This window comes from Rhinolophus sinicus, chromosome 4 (genome assembly GCF_057876585.1).
Source record: "Rhinolophus sinicus isolate RSI-liver-muscle chromosome 4, RSI-T2T, whole genome shotgun sequence".
NCBI lineage: Eukaryota > Metazoa > Chordata > Mammalia > Chiroptera > Rhinolophidae > Rhinolophus > Rhinolophus sinicus.
Genome location: NC_142504.1, coordinates 74,419,661 through 74,429,411, shown reverse-complemented (window position 1 = coordinate 74,429,411; position 9,751 = coordinate 74,419,661). Strand labels below are relative to the sequence as shown.

The following is a 9,751-nucleotide window of genomic DNA, read 5'->3' as shown; positions in this document are numbered from 1 at the left end:
TCTGTCACTGTGAGTGCTTGGAGTCAAGTCACAGAAATCATCTGAACTAGAATTTTTGGAAGGTAACATTCACCAGTTATCCCATAAGACAAGTCACCTAACAACTGACACAGATCATCACCCCAATTTATTTTAAGTTAATTTTATTTTTAAATAAATAAGGACCAAGAGAAAAGGTAACATTGAGTTTTCCAGGCATAAATTAGGATCAATCAATGAATTTGCTAGATGGTTTTAAGAGGCCTGCAGAGCTTCACTTTGTTTCTGTTTCCTCACATGTAAGAAAGGCTGGATGAATATGAGTAATTAAAATATATGATTATTTCTTTTATTATCCTGCATGTTCAATGCTGCTAAAAATACAGATACATTAATTCATAATCCTAATTCATAATCCATAATACATGTTTATTATTCTTTTTTTTTAATGTTGGGTCTTACACATCAATCCTTGAACACTTTTCTTAAAGCATCAAACCCTTTGCTCATTAAATGGAAATGGAACCAACAATTGACCAAACTAGCAAAGTTCTTTCTAAGCATCAATTGGTCAATAAATATTTATTTGAAACTATCAAGTGGCAAGCAGTCTTCCAGGTTCTTTATATATTTTATTAAATGTGACACATTGATCCTATCTTCATGATATAAGAAAACCAATGGGAAAAACAAAACAAAACAAACAAACAAAAATATGAATTGACTCTTAAGAAGGGCAAGAAAAGAGAAATTAGAAATTTAGAAATAAAATAGGACATGCAGAAAATAGCAAAGGAAGGCAATATAATCAAGTCCAAATATACAAATGATCAAAATAAATGTAAGTTGACTAAACTGACCTGTTAAAAGCAGAGATTTTCAGATTTGATGAAAATAAAATCCAGAATATGACATTTAAAAAGGGTACAACTAAAACACAAAGTTACAGAAGGACTGAAATTAAAAGGATGAAAAAGATATACCAGAAAAATATAAAATATTTTGAAAAGTGTGAGTCACAATAATTTGCATCAGACAATATAATCTGTAATGAAAAAAACACATAAATGATAGAGAGGGTAAATACACGTATAAATACTTCAGTTCATAGGAATGTATAAAAATTCTAAATTGGTACACATGCAACTAAATCTCAAATTGTGCTAGGACAATTGGTTAACCACAGCAAAAGAATGAACTTGAATTCTTATCTAGCATCATATACAAAAATTAAATTAGAATGGATGAAAGACCTACATGTGAGAGCAAAAAGTATAAATCTCTTGGAAGAAGAATAAATATTTGTTATCTCTGAATTTGGCAAAGGATTTTTAGATATTATTCCAAAAGCATGAGTGACAGAAGAAAAACTGTTTTTCATAAAAATTAACTTTTTGGGCTTCAAAGGATACTCTCAAGATATGATAACCCACAGAATGGGAAAAATACTTGCAAATTATGTATCTAAGAAGGGACTTATGTAAAATATATTAATAACTAATATTACAATAATAGAAATACAAATAACCCAATTTTAAAAATCGATAAAGGGTCTGAATAGACATTTATCCAAGGAAATATGCAAATGGCCAAAGCACCATCAGTTATCAGATTAATGCAAATTAAACCACGATGAGATACTGCTTCACATTCCACAGGATGGAATTAAAAAGCCAGATAATAAGTGCTGGAGAAGATGTGGAGAAATTGGAATCTTCATACATTGCTGGTGGGAATGTAAAATGCCACTGTTACTATATTGTACATTGTGGTAGTTCCTTAAATGATTGTGAGTTACCATATGTGTCACCCATTCCCCTCCTAGGTATTTATTCAAAAGAAATGAAAGTTTATGTTCATACAAAAACTTGTACATAAACGTCTATAGCAGTTTGTTCATAATAGCCAAAATGTAGAAACAACTCAAATGACCTTCAGATGATGAATGGGTAAACAAAAGGTGGTATATCCCTACAACAAAATGTTATTCGGCCAGGAAAAGGAATGAAGCACTGATACATATCACAACATAGAAGAACCTTGAAAGCATTATGTTAAATGAAATAAGCTAGTCACAAGTCCTGATGTTATATAGGACTTTCATATTATATGTCCATAATAAGGAAATATATAGACAAAGAAGTAGATTAGTGCTTGCTTAGGGAGAGGTAGGAATGGGGGATAGGAGGATGATAGCCAAGGAGTACAAGATTTCTTTTTAAGGTGGTGGAAATATTCTAAAATTGACTGTGGTAAAGTTTGCACATACAAGTATATTTGAATATACTAAAAACCACTGAATTGTGTACTTTAAATAAATGAAATGTGTGATATATAAATTATATCTCAATGAAGCTGTTTCAAAAAGTAACTTCAAAATATACAAAGGAAAATTGAATTGACTTGTAGTCATTGTGAAGGACTTTTTTTTTCTCTGCTCAACTCAGGTTATAAGTATATTCTTTAATTATTTATTTTCAGTTAAAGTTAACATTCAATATTATTTTATATTAGTTTCAGGTGTACAGTATAGTGGTTAGACATTCAGATAATTTATGCAGTGATCTCCCCAGTCATTCTAGTACCCACCTGGCACTATACACATACAATGTTGTTGCAACATTTTGACTATATTCCCTATACTGTACTTTACATCCCTGTGACTATTTTGTAAGTACCAATTTGTATTTCTTAATTCCTTCACCCTTTTCAATCACTCCCCAATGCCCCTCCCCACTGGAAACCATCAGTTTGTTTTCTGTGTCTATGAGTCTATTTCTGTTTTGTTTCTTTGTTTATTATGTTCTTTAAATTCCACATACAAGTAGATCATGTGGTATTTGTCCTTCTCAGTCTGACTTATTTCGTTTAGCATAATACCCTCTAGGTCCACCCATGTTGTCACAAATGGTAAGATTTCATCCCTTTTAAGGCCAAGTAATATTCCATTGTATGTATGTACCACTTCTTTATCCATTCATCTATTGATGAGCATTTGGGTTGTTTCCATATCTTTACTAATGAAAAAAGTGCTGCAATTAACATAGGGGTGCATATGTTTTTTTGAACTAGTGTTTTGGATTTCTTTGGATAAATACCCAGAACTGGAATTCCTGGGACATATGATAGCTCTATTTTTAGTTTTTTGAGTAACCTCCAAACTGTTTTCCATAGTGGCTGCACCAATTTGCAATCCCACCAACAGGACACAAGGGTTCCCTTTTCTCTGCATCCTTGCCAGCACTTGTTGTTTGCTGATATATTGGTAGCCATTATGTGAGGTGTGAGGTGATATTTCACTGTGGCTTTAACTTGCATTTCTCTGATAATTAGTGACATTGAGCATCTTTTTGTATGACTATTGGCCATCTGTATGTTCACTTTGGAGTAATGTTTATTCAGGTCTTCTGACTCTTTTAAATTGGATTGTTTGTAATTTGTGTGTGTTTGTGTGTGTGTGTGTGTGTGTGTGTGTGTGTGTGTGTGTGTGTGTTGAGTGGTATGAGTTCTTTATAAATTTTGGGTATTAATCCCTTATCCGATGTATCATAGGCAAATATATTTCACCATTCAGTAGGCTGTCTTTTCGTTTTGTTGATGGTTTCCTTTGCTGTGCAAAAACTTTTTAGTTTAATGTAGTCCCCACTTTTTTTTCTTTTGTTTCCCTTGCCTGAGGAGATTGATAAAAAAAACTTTTACTAAGAGCAATGTCAGAGAGTTTACTGCCTACATTTTCTCCTACGAGTTTCATGATTTTGGGTCTTACATTTAAATCTTTAATCCACTTTGAGGTTATTCTTAGAAGAAGATGGTCCAGTTTCAATTTTGCATGTTATCTGTCCAGTTTTCCTAACACCATTTATTGAATAGATTGTCTTTACCCTACTATATATTGCCTCCTCTGTCATAGATTAAATGACCATATAGGTATGGGTTTATTTCTGGGCTCTCTATTCTATTCCATTGATCTATGTGTTGGTTTTTATGTCAGTACCATGCTCTTTTGATTACTACAGACTTTTAGCATATTTTGGGATCAGGTAGCATGATACCTCCAATTTTGTTCTCCTCTCTCAAGATTGCTGCGACTATTCAGAGTATTCTGTGGTTCCACATAAATTTTCAGATTATTTTTTCTAGTTCTGTGAAAAATACCATTAATATTTTCATAGGGATTGCACTGAATCTATAGATTTCTTTGAGTAGTATGAACATTTAATGATGTAAATTCATCCTATCAATGAGCATGGTATGTGGTTTAATGTTTTAATATCTTCTTCAATTTTCTTCTTCAGTAGTGTCTTACAGCTTACTAAGTACAGGTCTTTTACCTCCTTGGTTAAATTTATTCCTAAGTATTTTATATGTATTTTTTGATGCAAATGTAAATAGGATTGTATTCTCAGTTTTTCTTTGTGACAGTACCTTATTTGTGTTAAAAATGGAACTGATTTCTGCATATTAGTTTTGTATCCTGCTACTTTACTGAATTTATTTATCAGTTCTAATAGTTTTTTGTTGGAATCTTCGGAGTTCTCTCTCTATAGTATCATGTCATCTGCAAATAATGATGGTTTTACTACTTCCTTTCCAATTTGGATGCTTTTTTGGTTTATTTTTCTTGTCTGATTGCTGTGCCTAGGACTTCCAATACTGTGTTAAATAAAGGCTGTGAGAGTGGACATCCTTCTCTTATTCCAGATCTCAAGGAAAATGCTTTCACCTTTTCACCATTGACTATGGTGTTAGCTGTGTATTTGTCATGTATGGCCTTTATTATGTTGAGGTATGCTCCCTCTATTCCCACTTTGTTGAGAGTTTCTACCATAAAAGGATGCTGATTTTGTCAAATGCTTTTTCTGCATCTATTGATATGCTCATACGATTTTTATCTTTCATTTTGTTTATGTGGTGTTTCATATTAATTGATTTTTGGATATTGAACCAAACTTGCATCCCAGAAATAAATCCCACTTGATGATGGTGTACATTTTTAATGTATTGCTGAATTTTGTTTACTAATATTTTGTTGAGGATTTTTGTATCTATGTGCATCATCGATATTGACCTATATCTATATTTTTGTAACATCTTTCGTTTTGTAATCAGGGTAATAGTGGCCTTATAAAATGAGTTTGGGAGTTTTCCCTCCTCTTGAATTTTTTGGAGTAGTTTGAGAAAGATAGTTGTTAATTCTTTTTTGAGTGTTTAGTAAAATTCTCCTTTGGAGCCATCTGATCCAGGGGTGTTGTTTTTTGGGAGTCTTTTATTTACTGATTCAAGTTTGTTACTAGTAATTGATTAGTTCAAATTTTCTGTTTTTTCTTGACTCAGCCTTGGAAGTTTTAAGTTTGTTAGTAGTAATTGATTAGTTCAAATTTTCTGTTTCTTCTTGATTCAGCCTTGGAAGTTTTTATGTTTCTAGGAATTTATCCATTTCTTCCAGATTGTCCAATTTGTTGGTATATAGTTGTTCGTAATGTTTTTCTCTTAATCCTTTGTATTTCTGTGGTGACAGTTGTTACTTCTCTTGTATTTATGATTTTATTTATTTGGGTTCACTCTCTCACTCTTTTTTTGATGATTGTGGTTAAAGGTTTATCAATTTTGTTTATCTTTTCAAAGAACCAGTTCTTGGTTTCATTGTATTTTTTTTATACCCTATTTTATTTATTTATGCTCTAATCTTTATTATTTATTTCCTTCTACTCACTTTGGGCTTTGCTTGTTGTTCTTTTTCCAGTTCTCTTAGGTGTAAGGACAGATTGTTGATTGAGATTTTCCTTCTTTCTTTAGGTAGGCCTGCGTTGCTATTAATTTTCCTTTTAGGACAGCTTTCACTGCATCCCATTTTGGGTCATTGTGTTTTCATTTTCGTTTGTCTCAAGGTATCTTTTGATTTCTTTCTTGATCTCATTGTTGGCCCATTCATTATTTAGTAGCATGTAATTTAGCCTCCATGTATTTGTGTACTTTTTTGTTTTCTTTGCTTTTAATTGATTTCTAGTTTCATACCATGTGGTCAGAGAAGATACTTGATATGATTTCAATATTCTTAAATTTATTGAGATTTGTTTTGTGGCCTATCTTGGAAAATGTTTTATGTGCACTTGAAAAGAAAGTATATTCTGCTGCTTTGGGGCTAATGCTCAAAAAATATCAATTAAATCCATCTGGTTTTGTGTGTCATTTAAGACTGCTGTTTCCTTGTTGCTATTCTGTTTGGAAGGTCTGTCCATAATAGTCCCCTATTATGATTGTATTACTGTCAATCTCTCCCTTTATGTTGGTCAATATTTGCTTTTTATATTGAAGTTCTCCTATATGGGTGCATAAATGTTTACAAGGGTTATATCCTCTTGTTGACTAGATCCCTTTATCATTATGTAATATCCCTCTTTGTCTCTTATTGTAGCCTTGTTTTAAAAGTCTATTTGGTATGATATAAGTATTGCTACCATAGATTTTTTCCATTTCCATTTGCATGAAATATCTTTTTCCATCCCTTTACTTTCAGTCTGTGTGTACTTTTTGTTCTGAAGTTGGTCTCTTATACACCCAACTTATGTTTGGGTCTTATTTTCTTATCCATTATACTACCCTATGTCTTTTGATTGGAGCATTTAATCCACTTATATTTAAAGTGATTATTGACAGATACATAATTATTGCCATTTTATTATTCATATTTATGTCCTTCTGTCCTCCTGCATACTTCTTAAAGAAGTCCCTTTAATATTTCTTGTAATACTAGTTTGGTGGCTAGGAACTCCTTTAGCTTTTTCTTGTCTAGGAAGCTTTTTACCTGTTACCAATTTTTATTGATAACCTTGTTAGGTATAGTCTTGATTGTACGTCCTTGCTTTTCATCACTTAGAATATTTTGAGCCAATCCCTTCTTGCCTACAAAGTGTCTGTTGAGAAATCAGCTGAAAATGTTATGGTAGCTCTTTTGTAAGTAACTAGTTGCCTTTCTCTTGCCCTGTTTCAGACTCTTTCTCTTTGTCTTTAACCTTTGCCATTTTAATTATAATGTGTCTTGGTGTGGGCCTGTTTGAATTCAACTTGTTTGGGACTCTGCACTTCCTGGACTTCTATGTCTATTTCCTTCACCAGGTTAGGAAAGTTTTCAGTCATTATTTCTTCAAATAGGTTCTCAATCCCTTGCTTTCTCTCTTCTTCTTCTGGTACCCCTTTGATGTGAATGTTGTTATGCTTGATGTCCTAGAGGTTTCTTAAAGGATCCTCATTTTTTAAAAATACATTTCCTTTCGTTGTTCTGATTGGATGTTGTGAGATATTTCAAAGTCTCTTACACTTTTATATTGTTATATTATTAAAAATCGTACTTAAAAATGTAGGTGTAAGAAATAGAAATACCCCACATCCAATTATTAGAGAGTAGAGAGTCTTTCAGGTTTATGTGGCACATTTAAAAAAATTGGGCTATGTTTTAGGGGTAAAGTAAATTTCAAAATTTTAAAAGAATCATGCATACTACATTATTTTGAATCCATGCAATTAAGCTAAAGTTAGTAACAAAAAGATAAATTTGAAAATTGGACTTTAGAAATACAATTCTAAGTGCACCTATTAGTTAAGTAAGAATTCAAATGTGAATTAAAAACATTCTTAAAATGAAAGATAATAAATATGTAACGTTTCTGAGATTCTGGAATATAGTGAGTTGTACATAAGAAGCATTTATATCCTTAATTGCTAAGTGAGAAAAGAAAAGGAGCCAAAATGATTTGTGTTCATCTTAAGAAGTTAGAAAAATAACAAACATAAAGAAAGTAGAAGGAAAGCATAAAGCTAGCAGAAATAAATGAACTAGAAAACAAAAATCCAATAAAGAGGATCAGAAAAGCTATATCTTGGTTTTTCAAACTTGTGAGATTGATAAAGTTCTGGCAAACGTGAACAAGAAAAAGATGTTACAAATATACAATATGAGTTATCAACAAAAAGTAAAAATGCATCAGAGATCAAAAATATAATTGGACACATTAAACAGTATTGAGTCAATAATGAAAACATCAAAATAATCATCAAATTTCTAGAAAAGTAGAATTTACCAAAACAGATTTAAGAATAAGTAGAAGCACAGGGGGCGGGCCCGGGGTGCCGGAGGAGGAAGTAATGGTGTTATTTCTCCCTCTGCCCCCTCCACTTGCTCCCGGGGTGCAGAGAGGGGCTGCTGTATCCGCAGCTCCTTCGCGCTCCCCTGCTGTTCCCCATGTGTTTCCGCAGGGTGGCTCCCCTTCCTCTCACCGCCTCTTATTCCGGAGTCTATGGAAGTAATGAAAGGACCCCTGGCTCATCAACACAGCAAAAGAGCAGATTGTCTATTAGCTGCAGGGAATTATGAAGAGGCTATTTCTTGTCACAAAAAGGCTGCAGAGTATCTTTCTGAAGCCATGAAGCTGACACAGTCTGAGCAGGCTCTTTTGTCACTGAAACTGCAAAGGGATAGCCACATGAAGCAGCTCCTCCCCATTCAGGAGAGGTGGAAGCGGGCAAAGTGGGAGTCTGAAAGCCCAGCTGAGCTCGGACAAGGATGGAGCTGCCCAGCTTCAGGCATTTCACAGACCCTCTATGGAGGATGCAGAGGGCCAGAGTATCCTTCTCTCCCAGAAGTACAGCCCTTCCACCCAGAAACACCTGTCTGAAATTCAGGGGGTCTTTAACAAGGATCCAGACACACTACTCTTTTTACTTCAGCAGAAGAGTGAGCCAACAGAGCTACGCATTGAAAGCAAAGCCCCAAAAGATGACATAATTATAGAGGAGCAGGTAACCAAAATTGCAGGTTTGAAGAGGCATGTGGAATTCCTTGTGGCTCAGAATGAAGGATTAAGAAAAGAAAATAAGCAACTAAAGGCTGAAAAGGCCAGACTACTAAAAGGCCCAGTAGAAAAGGAGCTAGATGTAGATGCTGATTTTGTAGAAAAGTCAGAGTTATGGAGCTTGTCACCACATTCAGAAACTGCTACAGTCTCTTCAACCTGGCAGAAGTTTGCAGCAAATACTGGGAAAGTCAAGGATATTCCAATACCCAATCTTCCTTCCTTGGATTTTCCTTCTCCAGAACTTCCTCTTATGGAGCTCTCTGAGAATATTCTGAAAGGACTTACAAATAATTAAAATGGAAGGCCATAGAAGAGGTGAAAGGAAGAAATAATACAGATAATCCAGCGAAAAAGGTGGGGGGCAAACCACATGCAAGGATAATCCTGGAGAGGCTTCACCATCTGGCATACTGTGGAGAAAAGGCACTGCCAGGACTTGGGGAACCGTCACTGTGAAATATGTCAGATTTCTGATTTACTGACTGCAGCTAAAGATTCCAGAATTGGCAGACACTAGACCCTCGGAGGTTCACTTTCTCCTGATACAAACCAAATGGCTACCTGGGATAATTTTTTTCAAGCAACAGTTAGTTATTTTTTTTTTTTTTTATCTTCAGGGCTAAAATGTGTAAAAGTATGTTTCGTGTAATTAATCCATAATGCCATCAATGATAATGCAAAACCTAAATAATATGATGGCCTGAGAGGCTGCCTTGGATTTCAAACATGCTTTCTATCATGCATTGACTGTATGCATTTTGTTATGCACATTTCATTTGTTTAATGAGGTGTGTAAAACACACCTTTCTAGATGAAACTCTGTGTGCCACACTTTGCACTACTCATAACATAATAATAACCTTAAGACTATCAGAAGAAATATTTAAATTTCCATTTCATGAAGAACCAAATTATTAGTT

General features: G+C 33.9%; 1 pseudogene; it reads left to right on the top strand.

The window, feature by feature from the left end:
- Nucleotides 1-8,093: 8,093 nt before the first annotated feature.
- LOC109433839 (nuclear receptor-binding factor 2 pseudogene) lies at nt 8,094-9,126 on the top strand (annotated as a pseudogene).
- Nucleotides 9,127-9,751: the final 625 nt, after the last annotated feature.